This window comes from Xenopus laevis, chromosome 3L, assembly GCF_017654675.1.
Source record: "Xenopus laevis strain J_2021 chromosome 3L, Xenopus_laevis_v10.1, whole genome shotgun sequence".
NCBI classification, from domain to species: Eukaryota; Metazoa; Chordata; class Amphibia; order Anura; family Pipidae; genus Xenopus; species Xenopus laevis.
The window spans coordinates 54,256,513-54,277,494 of NC_054375.1; positions in this window are offsets into that span (position 1 = coordinate 54,256,513).

A 20,982-nucleotide genomic window follows, 5' to 3' on the forward strand; every position below is an offset into this window, starting at 1 on the left:
TAGGAAAAAAAATGTTTCTCTGTACTAACAAAAATCATAGATTTGACATGTATAAATAGCCCCAAACAGAAACGAGCTACAATGACAATATAAATCAGTTAGCTATTGTTTAAGTTGCTGCTACCATTTTTAAAGCTCAGGGCACCGATTGTACTAAATAGGTAGTTCAGCCCAAAAACACTGTGTGTTGATGAATAAACCATACGAGAACGTGGTAGAAATGCACTGTATTCAGTGTTAATGCACATAACATCGAAATGAAAACACACACATTATAGACAACCTCATACATTATGCTTTATACTGATTTAGGGGTCCTTGTGCTTTTTGGCTGCCTCCACCCCCCCCTCCCCAAGTGGGATTAAAAGCATAGATTCAACACAACTGTTTACTTGCTGTTTTGGATTTGCTTTAAACAACAAAATGGTTAGCATTATGACAATATATTGGATTGTACTGGCTATATGTCATCCAGAAAGCTCCGAATTACAGGAAGGCCATCTCCCATAGATTCCATTTTATCCAGTTAATCCAAGTTTTTTAAAATTATTTTCTTTTTCTCTATAATAATAAAACAGTAGCTTGTACTTGATCGAAACTAAAATATAATTAATCCTTATTGGAAGCAAAACCAGCCTAATCGGTTTATTTAATGTTTACTAGCAGACTTAAGGCACAAAGATCCAAATTATGGAAATATTCATTATTGAAAAGGTCCCGAGCATTCTGGACAACAGGTCCCATGCCTGTTTAAACAATTCAACTGAATTAAACTGAAAAAATTTGAATGAATAGTATTTTTATCGTCATTTTCATTGGGTCTACAAACTTTTTTCAAAAATTTTAAAAATTCTAAAAATTAATTAAAAAATCACTTACATTTTGCCTAGGACAAGTTTCATTGACTTCTACATTTAAATTTAAGTTTTATATTCAAGTTTTTCTCTCTCTCTGAAGCAGCACACAGACCATCACAAAATGGTGGTTCAAGGCAAGAGATGTAAAAGGGCAATATATACTTAAAAATATATTCCAGTTTGATAAGATTCTTTAATATGCCACTTAATTTGATATAAACTGTTGCTTAATCATTCATTTTGGGGGTAAAGTTTTCCATTAATAAATATGAAACACAAAAGTTTTGGAAACCATCATTTAAATTTTCAATTGAAGAAAAAACTGAACATTGATAAATCAGCATGCTAGTAATTTTTTAGAAATCAATTTCTGAAAGCAAATACGGAAAAAAATGTTAAATTAATAGCACTTTAATGCCACCCAGTAAACTACAGCAGCTTTGTCAAAAACAATCAATAATAAAATTGTCAGCCAAAACAAATACAGGGGGCTCTAAAATCTGTCAGTAATACAATAAAATTAAAGCACTGGAAAGTTTTTTTCAAAACGCATTCCATTAATAGTGTTTCTCCAGCAGAATTCTGCACCTAAATCTAGTTTTCAAAAGAGCAAATGTTTTTTTTTAATATTTAATTTTGAAATCTGACTTGGGGATAGGCATAGTGTCAGTTTCTCAGGTGCCCCCAGTCATGTGACTTGTGCTCTGATGAACTTCAGTCACTCTTTACTGCTGCACTGCAAGTTGGAGTGTTATCACCCACTTCACTTTCCCCAACAGCTCTTCTTCAGCAGAACAATGGGAAGATAACCAGTTAACAGATCTCTAGTACATATGAAAACAGCATACAGTTACATTGAGTTGGAGAAACAATACCTTAAATGGGTTGTTCACCTTTAAATTAATTGTTAGTATGATGTAGAGTGATATTCTGACACAATTTGCAATTGGTTTTCATTTTTTATTATTTGTATTTTTTGAGTTATTTAGCTTTTTTTACTCAGCAGCTCTCCAGTTTGTGATTTCAGCAATCTGGTTGCTGTGGTTCAAATTACCCTAGCAACCATGCACTGCAACATGAATAGGAGAGACCGAAATAGAAAGATGAGTCATAAAAAGTAGCAATAACAATACATTTGTAGCCTTGCACAGTATTTGTTTTTAGATGGGGTCAGTGACCCCCATTGGAAAGCTGGAAAGAGTCAGAAGAAGAAGGCAAATAACTTAAAAACTATAAAAAATAAATAAAGAAGACCAATTGTGCAGTTGATAAGAATAAGCCATCCTGTAACATACTAAAATGTAACTTAAAGGCGAATCATCCCTTTAACTGCTCTATCCAACTAGTGGCCCCCATATGAAAATCTGCCTGCTGTGACTGATTACCTTGTGTAAACTTTTAAAGGCATAAATACTGAGATTAACTGACCCCTGCATTGGTTAAACCTCAAATTTAGAGAGCAAGCTCCTGTTTTGTTCTCACCTGTTACACCTCTATTGTTCACACCCATAAAGCCCTGTACTGTTCAAAACTCAAACCCAGACTGAAACTTCCCACATTGTTCACCTATTCACACTTTATACAAACTGCTGGAGGGGCAGCAGTGTCATTATATGCAGCACAGTATGAACTGTTCAATTTAGAGAGGTCCTTATAGGATTCCCTGACTCTTGCTGTATTCCATCAATGAGGACATGGTCTTAAAAGTTCTTGTGGTAACATGGGTGTAGCTTAAAAACAGGGACTGGTCAACACTGGCTTCCATTATCGGCCCTCCACCACGTAGGCCAAAACAATTCCAGGCCCCCATACCACAGTTGGAGTTGGACGGCACTGCCTTAACTGAAAGCCGTTCCATCATGAAGTACTTTCTGAAAGCACAGAATCAGGCACAATGCACTTAGATGGCTGCCTACACACCAAAATTACAGCTAAAAAAAGATATACTTGTTGGTTCAGGAATAACATTTTTATATGGTAGAGTGAATTATTTTCAGTATAAACAATGTAATTTAGAAATAAGAACTACACTATAAAAATCATGACAGAATTCCTTTAAGCAGGAAGCCAGGCAGATGGGATGCTCCTTTTTCAGCCACGTAATTCATAGATCTCCCTAATTTGTGCTAGGTTCTTGACAATTAGCAAGCAGAACTTAACAACTCACCTCTACTATGGAACACATCTGGGAAAACACATCTGGTAACAGTTATATAAAAAATACCTTACTCTATACAATGTACACAATACATACTGAAGGCCGTGGATCTATTCTGTGTAGAATATGCCGATAACACACAGCCTTTTCTTTTGTAGGAATCCTCCAATTGCAGCTATAATTGGTGAGTATAGAAGAACCCAAGCTAAATACATTCTATTCCCACTCACAGTCTTCTGCCAAATGGAAGTCTGCAGAAATAATTTACTGTGATTTTCCACTCTAAGACCAAAAATATACGTCCTATTAGTGTACCTGCATGAAGAACTAGGCAATTCTGCTAATTGGAGTAATGGTTGCTTATATCTGTAAGACAAAAAATTTATTTTTCAAAATGATTTACCTTCTTCCTGTATTCATTAAAATAATTAAATAGATATATATGTCTGTATAAGGATCTGAAGAGGCTAAAAGGCAAAACATTTAAATGTTATTAACCTCTCCCTCTGTTTGAGACCTTTTCTAATAAAACCATCCCTCCAGTCTGCATGTATTTGCTCTATAACATTAATTATAATTCAGCTCTTCAATTCATTCTTTAATTTTTCTTAAATGCTCTTTGGGCACCTTGCAGTATTTATGGTTCTGTGCCTGTCTATTTATCAGTAGCAAGTCTGCAGGCTGATGTGTCTTTGGGATCAGCAGTCAGCACTTAATACTTTTAAATAGTTGGTAGTGCCATATCAAAGCAATGTACAAAAACATTCTTATATGTTTTGATTTCTTACCGTTATTTTTTCCAAGATCAGCTTTTAAACATTTCTGTTAGCTGGCAACAGGAAATTACAGCACACTGTGCTGTTTGATATTTTGTGCACATAAATACGAAGGAGAGACCTGATAATTGAAAGCATACATTAATGCTCATGAAGCTGACACAAACCAAGGAAATGTTATATTGCTATTATTCTTTATCTAGTGCCAACTTGAGCCATTAATATACAGTTATTCATTGGTGGAGTATGAGAGGATATCAGGGAAAGTCATTCAACCACCGGAAGAATGTATGGATTCATGCAGACAGTACCTGAGCAGCTCATAAGACCTACAAGGCAAATCATTGTGCCACACCACAATAGTTTCTAAATGTTCTTTTTTTCAGTAGTAATAAAACAGTACATTGTACTTAATACTAACTTATTGGAGGCAAAACCAGCCTATTGGGTTTATTTAATTTTTACATGATTATTTTCTATATTGTTTGTAGGGTAAGCACTCAAAGAGCAATCCTACAGGCAGTTGTATTAAAAAGGTCTTTACTGACCGTTATCCGGAAACCTGTTATCAAGAAAGTTGAGAATTACAGAAAGGCCATCTCCCATAGATTCCATTTTATCCAAATTGTTCACATTTTTAAAAATGATTTGCTTTTTCTCTGTAATAATAAAACAGTACCTTGTACTTGATCCAAACTAAGATATAATTAATCCTTATTGGAAGCAAAACCAGCCTATTTGGTTTAACGTTTAATTGATTTTCTAAAAGACTTAAAGTATGAAGATCCAAATTACGGAAAGATCTGTTATACGGAAAACTCCAGGTCCCGAGCATTCTGGATAACAGGTCTCATACCTGTACAAGTATGGATTACAGCCTTACGCGTTTCATGTTCTCACAACACTATGAGACGACAGTGGTCAAAATACCATGTGTCACTGCCCTAAGCCAGTGCTATCCAACTTTTTCCATTTAATTGGACAATTATCCACTGTGCTACATATGATCAAATTAAAATGACTTCAAAGATGTCAGTGGAGTCAAAAAAAAAAAACTGGCAATAATAAGAAGGCTGCCTCTGATTCACAGGCCTCTAGAAAGTCCTGCCCTAATTTATGATGGTTAATTTACTATAAAATGAGACCTAGCCTAGTGATTTGTGTCTTCATGATTTTACTTTAACTTAAAAGGAATAATTTGGCAGCTACAAATTTTGCATTCATTGGAGTCTACTGAAGAAAATTGAATAGAGTAACCAGTAGGGCAGCTATGATATACAATCTGAAATAAACAATAATATGTAAATATATACTTATTTCTGCACAGAATATGCCATCTAAGCATGTTTAGCTGAATACCTTTTTTTTCTGAAAAATGTGCAAGTGAATGCAGACTATATAAAGTGTATGTATTTCATTTAAGTGATGGTAATTTCATTCAGGCAATAACATTACATTCTAGTACATCATTTGGTTTTAAAATGTAAAATGTTAAATAGTTAAACAATGAAACTGAAGTCTAGAGCATAATTAAATTTTAAAATATGTATAATTACAAAAAATTAATTCTTTACTATTTTACATATCCTACATTAGCAGAGCAGTTAGGTAGATGCTATCACAATATCTTAAATGTCAGTGCTTCACGTCATAATAGATTGTCATTGATGTCATTTTAGGACCACACTGGCCTACCAGGGAATATCCTATTGAGCTGCAGTCTTGGTGGGCCCTCTTCGTGGCTGCTCACGGTAATCAATCTGCACATCATACCAGCTCCCATTGGTACCTGTGTTGCTTACACCCCTTTGCCTCTTCTACCTATGCACCAGCATGGTGAATATCAATCGGTATTATCTAGTCGTCTGCTCTACACATCCTTTGTACTATACATAAGAAGGGGTAGATTTATTTGTGGGGTGGAGTCAACAAATTGCAAAGTTACTCAGCATAAGATGTTTTCGCACTGTGTCTTTTAATATCTGTAAGTCTATGTGTCTTTTAATGCTATAGGTTACTGTGTTATTAATGCTGGATATCTTTATGGCACTTAAGGATTTGGGTCTCTTTGTGTTTCAGTGCTAGGCGTCAATGTGCCATTTAGTGCAGGGAGACACTGTGACAATTAGTGCAGGTGGACATGGAGCCATTGACTGTGTAATTTAATGCTACAGGTCATTGTACCATTTAATGCTGGGGTCACTGGGATATTTAATGCTGGGAACCACTGTGCTCCTTCTTTTGACTCTTTCCTGTTTTAAAATGGGGGGTCACTGATCCCATTTAAAAAATAAATGCTCTATAAGGCCACACGTGAATTGTTATTGGTATTTTTAATTACTCATCTTTCTATTCAGGCCTCTCCTATTCATATTTCAGTCTCTTATTCAAATCAAGGCATGGTGGGTAATTTGGACCCTAGCAACCAGATTGCTGAAATTGCAAACTTGAGGGCTGCTGAATAAAAATAAGGCAAAAACCACAAGTAATAACAAATGAAAACCAATTGTAAAATGTCTCAGAATATCACTCTCTAGTTTGTACTAAAAGCTGGTTTAAAGATGAACAACCCCTTTAAGGGAACTTTTCCTTTTGCTGAAATTGTGATTGGAACAGGAGGAATGCTGTTCCATGGTGAAACACCCATTGTTCTGTCATGGAAAAGACACCATTTTTAAACATTGGTGCAACTAACTTAAACATTCAACAACCATTATTATCTGAGGAAGATTAATATAAACATAGTCTCATGAGTCTCATGTCAGTATTCTTCAATGTTTAGCAGCTGTAAAACTCCACTTTCACAGAAAACCGTAAAATGCAGTCAGTGTAAAGTGTCAAAAGGCCATAATGAAAAATATTCATTAAAAGGGAACTCCGCAAAAACATAACTTTTTTGAAAAGTAAATAAAATTTCAAGCAACTTTGCGATATGCATCAATTAAAAAATATGCAGACTTTTCACGATTTTTAATGGTTTTTGACATTTACCTAAGCCTAGCCCCCTGCTCTTCTGCTGATCTTTCTGAGTACTTTGCTGAGCTGGCTGACTAATGTTACATTGTATCAGCAGCCATCTGTCCTTAGCCTGCATCCTCCAAACCTCACAATTCCCTGCACACATGATTTCAATAAGGAACAGAACATCACAGTGCAATGCATTGTGGGTTATGTAGTTCCAGCATGCTGTCTGTAAGCTGTGGAGAAGTTACAATTTGTAACATCAGTGTTTTAGTCCCTCCTTCCCTGGCAGGATTTCAAATGATGCAGAAAGAGAAGAACTGTTAAACAGCTGGATTTCAGTATAGCAAATTACATTTATTTATACTTTTTGAAGAAACAAGTAACTGTGATGGGTTTATTAGGGGTTTCTGTGTTCTGTGGGCCTCTTTATCAAAGTTTGGTTTGGAAGGCAGAGTTCCCCTTTAAAATGATTCTACAACATTGTCTGCACATTGCTTCATTGTCCTTCCTTCATTATTCATTATTCCTTTATTATTGGCTAAGCATGCCTTGATTATTTCTTCAGGAACAAAATAAAACACTCCAAGTGTACATGATAATAACATCCTGTTCCGTTATTGCTTGGGGAGGAAGCAAACTTCAGACAATAAGTATAGAGACAAAAAACATTCTCTTTTCAGGTGCAAATGAGGCACAGCTGCTTGCGAGGGCAGTGGGGGGGTTCAATTACTCCATGACACTTCCACTCCAGGATTTTGGGTGGACACAAGGTGTTCACAGCTATTCTGTATCCATGTCCTGCTCTCTCCACGTCTGCAGCCTCTTATTGAAAGCAGTGTGGAGCATCGTTCGTCCCGACTTGCATTGTATCCAAAAACCCAAGCATATGGAATATCTGCATCCCTGTATAGTCTTCCTTCCCCTGTTTCTTACACCTACATATCACACCAGAGAGGCAGCAGCTGCTGGCGAGATTAATTAAAAGCTTCAGGTGGTCATCTGACAAAGGAAAGAGCCAGGTGGGAGGAAGAGGAGAGGGGAGCCATGAATGAATTTCTAGCCTAACCGGTGTGAGAGATGATTGCTTCCGTGGCTCAAATGGCACAAGTGACTACAGCATGAAAGGCAATTAAAAAAAAACACTACAGGATGAAATCTGCCCAACATTTCAGCTAGAAATAGGATACCTGCTTGGCTCCAATTTGATGCCATGATCTATACACCTGGGAAAGAAGAATGGCGACAAAAGATTTGCTGCTTTCAGGGCACCACAGGGAATTACATTTAACAGCAATTTGGGCTAGTTTTTGTCCCCTCCAGAGTTAAAAACCTGCCCGCTTCCAACTCTAAATGATTTTCTCTCTGTATTACTATCATTGGAGTTTAGCATCTTATATTATATGTCTAGAGTTAAAAGGGTCTCTGCGGTAGGTTTCATATTAGGGGTTCTAAATGATGTCTTCATGACTGCATTTGCTAAAGCTGGTCCCACTGATACTCCTTCAAAAAAGACTCTCAAAATACCATTGTAAAAGTTTAATTGTGGCTCAGGCAGCTTCTGCCTGTCATTTTCTAGTCTTAAAGCATGCAGACAGTTGCTAATCCAGAGAGATTGAAACCCACTCACTGGATACATAAAGAAAAACACAAGGGGGAAGGCTGACCTGAATAGAAGTGGGAAGTTGTCCATCGGCTGCTGTGATTTACCTTACAGTTAACATACAAATTATTAGCAGATGATAATGCAGTTAAATCTTTGTATGCTACCAAAGCTCTTGGGATGCATAAATCACCTCACCTCTTCAGGAAGCCTGGCTGCTAAGCAGTTTACAACTTCTATAACACATCAAGCCTTTTGGGATGTTGTGATTACAAGAGCAAAGTTTGCTCCATCCCTATAACCCATAGCATCTGATCAGCATTAGGGGGCAGTCTGATAAATGTTTTTAACATTTTGCTTGTTACCAATTATACATTAGGTAAAAAAATAAACCAAAAGTTGGATAGAAAGCATTCACAAAATCTGGCTCCAATCATGAGTCCATTCCATACCCCCCCCACACAATATCCTTTTCTCAGGACATCACATTTGTGTAACATACTTATTCTATTCTGTGAGTAATAGCTATGTAAAAAATTTAAATAAAAGCCCTGAAGCTCAGACTCAACATGTTTAGGGTTATTAACAAAGTGGGAAATACCTTGTAGTGCTGTGTGCAACAGTATGGGGCCCATTTATTAAACCTTCATTTTTTCTGATCGAGGTTTTTAGGAGGAAAACTCGGAAAAAAACCCTTGAGATTTATCATACCCCAAAGCTGCTAAAAATCCGAATCCGACAATACATTACACCATCTCAAACCTGTCAAGGTCATGTAGACTTCAATGACAGATGTCTCTGAAGTTGTTTCTTGACACTGTGATCTGTGCTGGATAATCTGAAAAAGTCGGCGTTTTCATCCGATTATCTGAAAAAGCACAAAGCTGATAAAATCAAGTTTTCAGGGCACTAATTTTATGATACTAATTGACGCTCGATTTTTTGAAAGAAATGATTGATACATGAGTTCATGGAAGGGACTTTGGTCGGCTTTGTTTTCATAAAAAAACTGAGATTAATTAGAGTTTTGGTCTTAACTATTAATAACCCAATAATAACTATTTTTAGCAGTTAGGCTGAACCCCTATATGTCAACCCTTTGATCACCTGAGCTGTGAATTACAATGATGGGAAATCAAGGGCAGCATTGGGAGTCCATGTTGGATTGGAGTTCCAAAGATCTACCAGAATTCATCTCTCCACACTCTCCACACTCACCTTTTTCTTTCCTCTTCCTTTCACTTTTCTGCTCTCCCTTACTGCTCTTTGCTAAATCCAAACTCCTTTCTTTCTTTCTTTCTTTCTTTCTTTCTTTCTTTCTTTCTTTCTTTCTTTCTTTCTTTCTTTCCCGTCCCTGTCGTCTATCATTTTGTTCTCCTTTTTGAGGCCAATGATGCTCCAGATGTTTTCTCTGCTTGTGTATTTCTGCTTGCGGGAAACACCTGTCACCACTCAGGTTAACTGCAATAGACTTTAATTGCAACAACAGTGGCGCAACTACCGGAGTAGCCAGGGCCCGCACCCCCGCATGGCCCCTCCGCCGGCTGGAGTCGGCTGCAGCTGCAAAGTAGGTTCGCACGGACGAGGGTGGGGGGCGGGTGCACGGGCCGCACCAGGGCCCGCCCCCACCTAGTTCCGTTACTGTGCAACAACCATATCCTGGTGGTTTCATGTGTGTTTAAGGGCACAAATCTATCACTTTAAGGGTGGCAGCCCAAGCGGTAAAAGGCATTAGTACAATTAAAGTAAATGCCCGGTGTGGCATGGGCCTATTCACAGAAACATAAAGTATTTACTATATAGCAGTATATGTGATTTGCATGCAGCACTAGGAAGTGTAGTGGTGTAGAATAAGATAAGGTGCACACAACTAATATTATTTTCACTGATTCTCCTCTCACCCTGCAGTAAACTGATGATGTAGCTGGGGATTAATTAACACTTTCTATATTGTCAGAGAATTAACCATAAAAGTCTGCCATATTGTTACCTCTGAAAGTGACCTTGTCTCTCGACTGCTTTAAAAACAGGTTGAGGACTCTATCACCCCAAAGAAAATTAAGTTATATAAATCAAATACAGCTGTCTGTAGATAGATTTACACAGATAATATACAAACTTATAAATAGCTAGCGTCTAGCTTCTCCTTCAATTAATGACATAAAAAGATCTGTTTAGCAGTTATTCACAGCCCTGCAATTACAATATATTATCTGTCTGTAGAACAGGAAAAATAGAGGCATCATGCTTCAGTTAACAGATTTAAGACTAAGACAAGGCAAATGATATCTTAAAATTGTGTTTTTATCACCAGTATTTCTATTAAAAAAAACACAAGAAAAACGGGATACAAGATGCATGCCAAGGATAAAAAAAAGATAACAGAGACATTTTTTCCTCCAGTGGCCTCTTTTGGGAGTTGTCCCACAGTAAAGCAGAATTGCAACTCAGAAGCACAGGCATATAAAGATAAAGCCTTCACCCACTATTGTTTATTGAGAGAGAAGGAGAGAGAGAGAGAGAGAGAGAGAGGGAGAGAGAGAGAGAGAGAGAGAGAGAGAGAGAGAGAGAGAGAGAGAGAGAGAGAGATTTAGTGGTGGAATCATGTTATGTTACATTTATTTGTTCCACTAAACAAGATACATTTACAAAATGATAAGGATGTTGCTGAAAAGCAGGAACATTTGCATATAATTTCAATAGACTGTGGAACAGTAGCGGTTTATCCAGCGGCATCTCTGGCAGTTGATATACTACGATACCCATCACCCTAAGCCATATTTTCTGCACACATTGAAGGGGTGTTTCCTGGTGACTTGTATGATTTCTTTGATATTCCTGTGTTTTTATAAGAGGCAGATCATTAGCTACATAAGTTTCAGCATGATTCACAAATAAGAAGAACATGACTAGCAATTTCAACTTATAGTAGGGGTCATTTATGAATGCACCTTAAGAAGAAGCAACGGAGAGTGCATATTGATGCAATTCTTCAAGTTTATAGTGTCCAAACATGCTCCAATTCTTCCACATGGTTGGCATTCCCTCCTTTCTGATAAATGGCATGAAACGGCATCCAAGGATTCATTCCAGAATGGGTTGTGTCAACAGACACCCAGTGAATCAATTACTGTTTTGGACATGTGCTCTTGAAATAATGCAACCAACAATGCAACTTGCATCCAATTTGCATGAAAACAATTGTGTCCATTTTGACACATCTGGCACAATAACCATTATCTAGGAATAATGGGAATAAAATGCTGCATTATGGGTGTAAAACATGCTAATATGTGCCTGAAATTTCACTTGTTGGAATTATAATGGATTGCTGCTTACTGACCTGAGACAGCCTTTCCAATTCCACTCCCTGCCCCCACGCTTTATTTTTTACAGTTGGAGGGGCAAGGAGGGACCACATCGCTAATGCAGGTTTAAAAATCAGAATTTCCATACAAAATTAACAGGAGGGTTTTTTTTCAACCCCCGATAACCCACTGGGTCCTGCTGCCTAAGTCAAGAATCTAAAGCTCCTGCCTTCTCACCCCCCATCCCATGATTTTCCTGATTGTATACAAGTACTGTATGCCAATATCACAGTACAGTTTTTTTTTACATTTTTGGTGAGACATAACTAAACACTTTCAAATACATTATTAGAGGTGTTCCTGAACATACAGTAAGGTGCAAGGTTGCAGGCTTTATGAGCGCTTAATTACAGGCCATTTAACTACATTTAGGTTATTCATATACTAATTTAACCTCTGCTAAATTATACAAATTATATTGAAACAAAGGGGTCATTTATTATACCCTTAAGGTCAGTTTTATGCTCATTCTCAAAGAGTGTGCAAAAATTATATCAGTTTCTGATGGGTTTTTTTGCACGTTGCACCCTACCCTCCTGCACTTGGTAATCCTGCACTGCTCCTTTTAATGTTGCATATTCAGAAAATGTATGTTTTTTGTATTTCTAATTCTGACCTTGAACTCCCTCTACCATCTAGTCTACAAGTCTGTGAGCGGAAGCCCGCTATCTGTTAAAGTCCCTGAGGGTCATTTAAGAAGACATTAAATTGTATACATACATAGCTAGGAGAAATAATCCACACAGTCATGCCAACCAAGTAATGAATGAGTCCCATTTGTAATTACATAGAATATTTGCTTGTGCGAGCAGGGATTTTCATATTAACTGTCTCATTAAGAACAAGCAGTAAATAAGAGACAAGAATATCCCATTGCATAGGTGCACAAGTCTATAAATGGAGTAGCCCATAGGAATCTTAACTAGGCTAGATGAAGTTTGATTTACAAAAGCCAGATATTTTTGTTTCTGAAATTTCTCAATTATTATGCATGCTGCTGGTCAACGCACTCACTGGTCAACAGGAATTCAACTATAAACACAAATTATAGTACCTACAATTTCACCTGCTCCCTGCAATTACCCCTTGTTTATACCCATACTCCAGACATCTCCTGAATGAAAGGGACTTGTCATATTAAAACACCAGGCAGAATACTATATGAAACTGATGGGGTGTTTTAAGAACAATGGCTTGTGCTCCTCTTTTTCAAAATGTTTACCAGTCTAGGGTATTGTTTCCTGAGTACTGTTACAAAATCTTTCAAGCTGCCCAGTAGAGAATTTTCAGATTTCTATGTATTTTCCATTTGTGCCCCTAGTTCTCTAAAGAATGGATACAAGAAGATTCACCAGTAAGAATGCTGCTTACTGTTTCGTCAGTAAGATTATTTCGACTTCATTAAATTACACTGCACTCAATATTTGTTCTATACTAGGAAAACTGTGTTTAATGCTTCCGGCTAAAATTGAAGGAACACAATTCATGGATCCAGAGTTACTAGATATGGTGGAATTCCCATTGGAGGCTTCCGGCTGACAATATTGCTTTGTGACTAAAACCCTGATTTTACTGGACTACAGACGCCATCATCCTTTAACCCCTAATACACAGCTAAAGCTGGGATTTGTATTCTACCAAATGAGTAAAATGTGGTGAGTGACAGTGTTTAAACGTTCATCTGGAATATTCTCTGGGGCAAAAACATATTAATTATGTGCAAGATATGAATTATTCTCTCATAACAGCAATAAATATTTTTTCAAATGCACATTATGAGAAGAAAGTGATGGAAAGTGCAGTTTTCTTTATAGTTTGGCATTATTAGCTAATAAATGCCTTGAAGGCTCATTTCAGTTTCATTTAACAAAATGAACCATTTGTTTTGCTATAAAACCTGCTTGCGGCTTCCTTTAAGAATCAAGAACCCCCCAAACAATTCACCGTACACATTAGCAAGATGTTAGCAAATACATTAAAATATTAATACAATTTTTGCTTGCCGCAATGATGAGGGAATCATTTAATGTCTGCTAGCTAGGGTGAAAGCATTATGGCATTATATTTATTTGCTCACTTGAATACCTTACTTAAGTAAAAGTGAATTAATTAAAGGTTGCCTATTGCAGTAGACCACAGCATGTTTCAGTACTTTTGTATTGCTCTCTACCTTGTGGGAAATTTCATATGCTGTTCCATTCTAAATATATTGGTGGTTAGAGTAATGGAAGTCTATGGGTGACTTTTTTCTCACCCCAATTGCATTAAAGTCAATGGGCATTTTTTCTTGTGTTTTATCTCAACAAATTTTTGTTGCAGTTTCGTAAAATATGGACTTTTGCTGCGAATCCATGCATGGTGAAAAAATGTGCTCATTGCTACTAACTAGATATAATAAGTAAGGGGGTAATGTATTAAAGGCAAATCCAGATCTAGTTACCCATGGTTATCAATAGATTTTAGCTTTCAACTGTCAATAAATGGAACCTGTTGAGTGATTGATATAGACAAGTAGGGATGTAGCGAACCGCCGTTTTGGTGTTCGCGAACGCCGTTCGCGAACACCGGCAAAAAATGCGAACGGTTCGCGAACCGTTCGCGAGCTTCGAACACCCGCAAAATCGTTCGATTCGAACGTTCGAAGGATTTTTCGTTCGATTCGAACGTTTGAAGGATTTTCATCGTTCGATCGAAGGATTTTCATTCGAATCGAACGGTCGAGGGATTTTAATCGTTCGAACGAATGGAAATCGTTCGAACGAATGGAAATCGTTCGATTTTAGCGGTCGAATGGCCGCGAACTCAAATTGCGAACGTTCCCAAACGTTCGCGAACATTAGGCGGACGCGAACGGTCGAAGTTCGCGCGAACAAGTTCGCAGGCGAACTGTTCGCTACATCCCTATAGACAAGCAGTGATGGGCGAATTTGTCCCATTAGTGAAAAATTTGAGAAACGTGAATTTTGATGCCCGCATTAAAGTCAATGGGCATCCGAATAATGTTAATGCACGATAGTTTTGATGCAAGCGACTTTCCGACGCACGTCCAAATTTTTTTGACGCTGGAAAATTTTCGCCGGTGAATCTTCACCTCAGTTTTGCGAATTTATTCACCGGCGGAAAAACATGGAAATTCACACCTGGCAAATTTATTTGCCCATCACTATAGACAAGCACAACACATAGCATACAGGTGCAAGGGAGTCCGGTCCATTATCTCAGCCCTTGACCAGTTCTGGACTTTCTTTTCAGAACTGATCACAATGTCTGGCTCTTATCACTGCGCAAATGTATTGCCTACAATAGTAAGAAAGGCTGTCTCTTGCATTGGTTTAAACCCACAGAGACCCTCCCCAGATATAAAAGGTGTCAAACTTTCTAAACCATGCGGGGGACACTAGGTAACTAGCCAGCTTTTGCTGCAATAGTCTGTATCACCCCTGACCGAAAAACGGTTGTTATTAAATGTGATAAATAGGGATGGACGAATAAATTCACAGCGAATTCCAGAGTTTCGCCGACAGTGAATACATTTGCAAAACTGTGGTGAAAATTCGCAGGTTAAAAATCCGCCGCATCAAAAAAAACTTGCCTTGCGCCAGAATAGTCGCATGCATAAAAATTGTAGCACGTCAAAATTATTCAGACGCCCATTGACTTTAATGCATTTGGACAAAATAGGCATGAGTATAAAAATTGTTGCGGTCGTCAATTGACGCATATTGACTTCCATGTGTTTCGTGAATGTTTAACGTTTCGCATACAGTATTTCACAGTAAATTTGAGAATTTGGGACAAATTCGTCCATCACTAGTGATAAACCTTTAACGTTTTAAGAAATATTCCTCATAGTATACACATAGACAAATAACACTTTTATATCTAGCAGCTCTTGGGGCAGTTTTTAGGGTAAGGCCACACGAGGAGATTCGGGGAGATTTTGTCGCCTGGCGACTAATCGCCACGTCTTTTGCGCGACTATCTCCCCGAACTGCCTCAGCGTTTTTCCCCATAGGCTACAACGCAAAGTCGCCTGCGCTAATGCACACACGGCAATGCATTTTCTATAGTCGCCCGAAGTTGCCTCAGTGAGGCAACTTTGGGCGACTATTGAAAACGCATCGTCGCGAATCTCCTTGTGCGGACTAGCCCTTAAAACAGCAGATACAATCTCCCTTTATTTTGGTGCCAACCAGAGAATTGTATTGTGAAAAGCAAAAGCATTTATATTATAGTACATCTGCTTGACTGTACAGCTGAAGGCATTTAGGACAGTCTATACCAATTTCAAATGGTTAAAATTTCACATATAGTCCAACTAATTGCATATAAACATTTAAAAACCAACAAGCATGACCCAAACCAAATAAGAAACCCTTGCAATTGCGCCTATTTATCATAACACAAATGAGAGAAAAATGAAGGATTTCAGCTTTGTCTGCCATATTTGTGAGATAGAAGGGAGCAGGGAATATAATACAATATTCTCCATGGATTGGGGATTCAGCAGAGAACAGAATGGAAGCATATGTTAAAGGTAGGGAGAGAAAAGAAATGTTATGCTGGTAGATGAGTAAAAGGCTTGAGACAGATATCCTTTGTTACAAATAGAGTGGCAAATTCACTGTTTCTAGTGACAAGTGAATAGAGGACCATATTTACTGATATGCTATGACAGGAATACTTGTGTCAGTTTGTCAGGAATAGGATAATTGTAATCAAATCATTGAGTCTCTATGCATTATGCAGAGAGACAGCAGTACTTAGTTAGCCAATAGGGCCCATATGAGCTACTGTAGTTTGATGTGGCAGAAAAGCTTTACATTCTATGACCAAATCATGCAACTTGGAAATTGAGGGCTTGATTTATAGTCAAGTAGTCTGAACCAAAGACACACTACTGAGGTTAATACATATGATGGTGTGCTGGTTTCTTGTTTTTATGATGTTTCTTAGAACTTAGGTAATATCAAATTAACCTTGTTATTCCTTATGAAAAAGCATAATGAAAACCTCCACTGAGGGAGTCAATGAGGACTGGAACCTGGGAATTAATTTATAAAAGTCCCAGATCTACATATTTGTAGTGATTTAAATTCGCCAGGCATGGATTTGTGGCGAATTTCCACATTTCGCCTCTGACTAATGTTTTCGCGATACTGCGGCGAACATTCCATCCAGTAAATTTTTTGTGCGTCAAAATTATTCTGATGGCCATTGACTTTAATGCATTCGTACAAAATAGTTGCTTGTATAATAATAAAAAAAAAAAAAAGTCAATTGCATCAAAATTGTCGCGCGTCAAGATTATTTTGATGCTCATTGACTTCAATGCATGAAACAGGACAGATTCGCCCATCACTACATCTTCGTAAACTTTGAGCAGATTTACCTATGACAGCAAGGAAACCATTTATAAGATCAATGGTGTTAAACCCTATGAAATATGATGTCAGATGTATGGGGGTTATTCTTGTAATAAATATAACATTAGCTTTGCTTTTATTGTCTGTTTTGGGTTACTTTTTTAAAAATAGTGCCTGGACCCAATGGCTCAATAACAATGAAATAAAGGAAGATTTTTTTTATCAGAAATATAAGCCTCTGGCCTCTTCTGCTCTAGAAAGTATTATCTTCCAAGCCTGTGGGACCAAATTATTTGGCATTTGGCAGCAAAAGCATAGGCCAATACATTTTCAGCTCTACTAAATCTAAAGAGGAGTTCCTCCATTCAACTCTCTGGAGTTTGATAAATTCAAAACCTATCACTAGCTGCTTCTGTGCTTTGTACATTTTTATCTTCTTTCAAAACCATTAATGTTGCTATTTATTTGTTTTTTTATATAAATTTAGACTCAGATGTTATATATATATATATATATATATATATATATATATATATATATATATATATATATAAATATATATATATATATATATATATATATATATATATTCTTTAATAACATGTTTCATGTATTTATGATTGTATGACATACTTTATCTGGAAATACATTTTCCAGCAAACTCAGATTTATGGGAAGGCCATCTCCCATACACTCTATTTTAAGCAAAAAATTCACATATTTCAAAATCATTTCCTTTTTCTCTGTAGTAATAAAACAGTACCTTGTACTTGATCCCAACTAATATATATATATATATATATATATATATATATATATATATATATATATATATATATATATATATATATAATTAATCCTTATTGAGGGCAAAACAATCGTATCTGGTTTATTTAGGGGGTTATTCACTAAAACTCAAATTTTTAGGGGCAAAAAAATTTTTTCCAGATTTTTTATACCCTGATGCTGCAAAAAGCCAGAATCGAAAAATCCGGAATCTCAAACCTATCGAGGTCATGTATAAGTCAATGGCAGATGTCCCTATCCCAATTTGAAGATATCGTGGTCTACGCTGGGTTTAGCCTGATAATCCGATAAATTTGGGCTTTTCGGGCACAAAACGATTCAGATTTTTGCTTGATTTTATCGAGTCTTTTCGCTATCCGTTTTACGGATAAATTAGGAAAAATCGAGGATCGGAGTTTGGTCAAGCTTTCTTTGTTAAAACAATTATATAAAATTTAGCAGACTTAAGGCATGGAAATCCAAATGAATGAAAAACCACTTAATCAGAAACCCACAGGTCCAGAGCATTCTGGATAACAGGTCCCATACATGTACACATTTTTTTTACTTTTTCAGTTTATTTTGACCATATTGCCATCTGGTCAGTCTTGAAATAAAACACAAATAATAAAATCAATTTTGTATTCAGACAGTAACCTCTTAGTCAGCACACACTGAATTTCAATAGTTTGCTATATCAGTTATGACTGATCCCAACATGAAATATAGGCTGCTTTAATGTGCGCACATTTGTGATATGAATATGAGTCTTATTAAGAGTGATATCAGGCTGTAATAAGTGGTAAGCTACTGGCAGATTGAATTATATAATTTTAATTACTCCAATTATATGGCATTACTGATAGAACGTCAATAGAGAAATGATTGTTGCAGTTGTGGAAAATGAAACAAAAGATGTGTTATTGTTAAAAGGACTCTGGGAGGAATGGCTGTTCTTGGCATTGTCCCCATGGCAACATTCTTCTTGCCTTCACAATTAAGTAATAGACGTTTGACAGCTAATGAAGGAGACAACAAGGGAAATCCCATAATAGCACGGAGTTCTGCATTCCATTAAATCTACATGCAGAGCAGCAAAATGACCAGGCGCCAACTGGAAAACTGGCCTGTGCTATAAAGAAACCTCATAATAGCAAGGCCAAATGTTACTATATTATATTGTTTATAAAAGTGGGGTCATTTTAGCAGGATCTAGAGCAAATACACACAAAATAATAGTTGTTAAGCTCACTACAACAGGCCCAGTACATCAATGATTAAATTGAAGAGGCGAGGACGAGCTTCACTCAGCAATTGTTGGTTTTTGCAGTTAAAATTGCTGCTACAGCAGCCTGATTGGCCACATTATAGATAATCCGTTACTTGGCCAATCAGCTTGCTGTAAAGCAGAGACCTGGAAAATTTGAGATTTTCTGTTCTCCCAGCAGGAAAGAATGTGCAGATGTGAAAGCATGGCATTAACGCTAATTGCATGACACTTCACAGATTGTAAGCTGAAGCAAAACAGTTGAGCGAAAGATAGCACCAACTTGGAACCGTACTATCCCTGATATCTTAAATAAAACCCCATTGTTTCAATGACTGAAATCTTGAAAAATTATTTTAAGTCCCAGTCCACCAGCAAACTGACTCTTCATTGTGCGAATCAAATCCTGCTGCGTTAGCTATAAATACATTTAGGGCCTATTTTTTTGGATGCATATCAATGTGGCAGCCTGTAGTGCAGAATTGCTGCATTCACAACAGAGAGCAGAGTTCTTTGTTTGGCCAAAACATTCAGCGCTACCTGTTTTTAGCACCACTTTATTCATGAGGGGCGGGTGGCGGAAGGCACATATCTCCTATTAGTTTTTGTAGTGTGTTGCATCCAAAGTAGAACAAGTGGAGGCTTTCAATTATCTCAAATATTGAATAAAACATGGAAGACTTTGTTTTTTTGGTTTACAACAATGGGACCCCTGGCTACTTGTAGATGGCTGGTAATAGCTTTGTTTTCTGATAGATATAATAGACCTCTTGACCTACAGAAAAAAATAAAACTACCATCTCCCTGTGTAATACAGGCCATTACTACATTTTCTACATTCTGGAACTTTCATATTATAATGCTCTCACAAATGTATTAATAACAAGAGCTTATCCAGCAGAAGCTGTTTTAAAACCAAGGTATAGTGGTATCCAATCTAAAGAATACCTTCTTCCTTTGCATGCACTATGTAGATACGGTGGCTTGCAGAAAAGAGGCACTTAAGAGCTTGCAGAGTGTGGCTGAAGTAACACACAAGAAATGTTACAAGTATACCAGTAGATGCACTTTCCTTCTTGTGTATGTATGTCTCTTTGAAGTACATGTGCTTTATGAACTCACAGGGTGCAACTACAGCATGAGAAACAGTATCTAAGAGTTTAGGAGGTTATTTACTAAACCTAGTTTTTCCTGGTTACATTGTTTGGGCAAAAAATTTAATTTTTAGAGAAAAAAAATGTATTATTATTTATTATATCCGAATCTGCTACAAGTCTGAATCCGAAAATCCGCCATCTCAAACCTGCCAAGGACATGTAGAAGTCAACAGCAGATACCCCTGTTACAATTTAAAGATATTATGATCTGCACTAGGTTTCATCCGATAATCCGAAAGATTTGGGGTTTTTGGGCGATAACCCCAATAAATCTAGCAAATCTTAGTTTTTGCTTGATTTTGTTACGGTTTTTCCTGACCCAACTTTTTTCAAGTTATTTTATTGATAAATAAGAGTTTATTAAGTAACCCTCTTCATGTCAATTGATGGAGGCCAGGTAAATATCCCCTTGTTTCATCTAGGATTCTTCAAGACGTGAAAAATATGTTTTGCTCCTTAATGTAAACTTTCTAAACTTATTTTCCATCTATCTATCTTGCCTGTTTAAATACCTACATTTCACTGGATAAAAAGTAAGAATCAATAGGATCATCAGTATAAGTTTACTGATTTCCCAGTTAGGTCCGGGTACTCAGGCCCCAGACCGTCAGCATAGGGGAGTAATTCACAGCAATTCAATGGCAGGCAGGCAGGCACCACTCATCCATCCATCAAGCAAATAG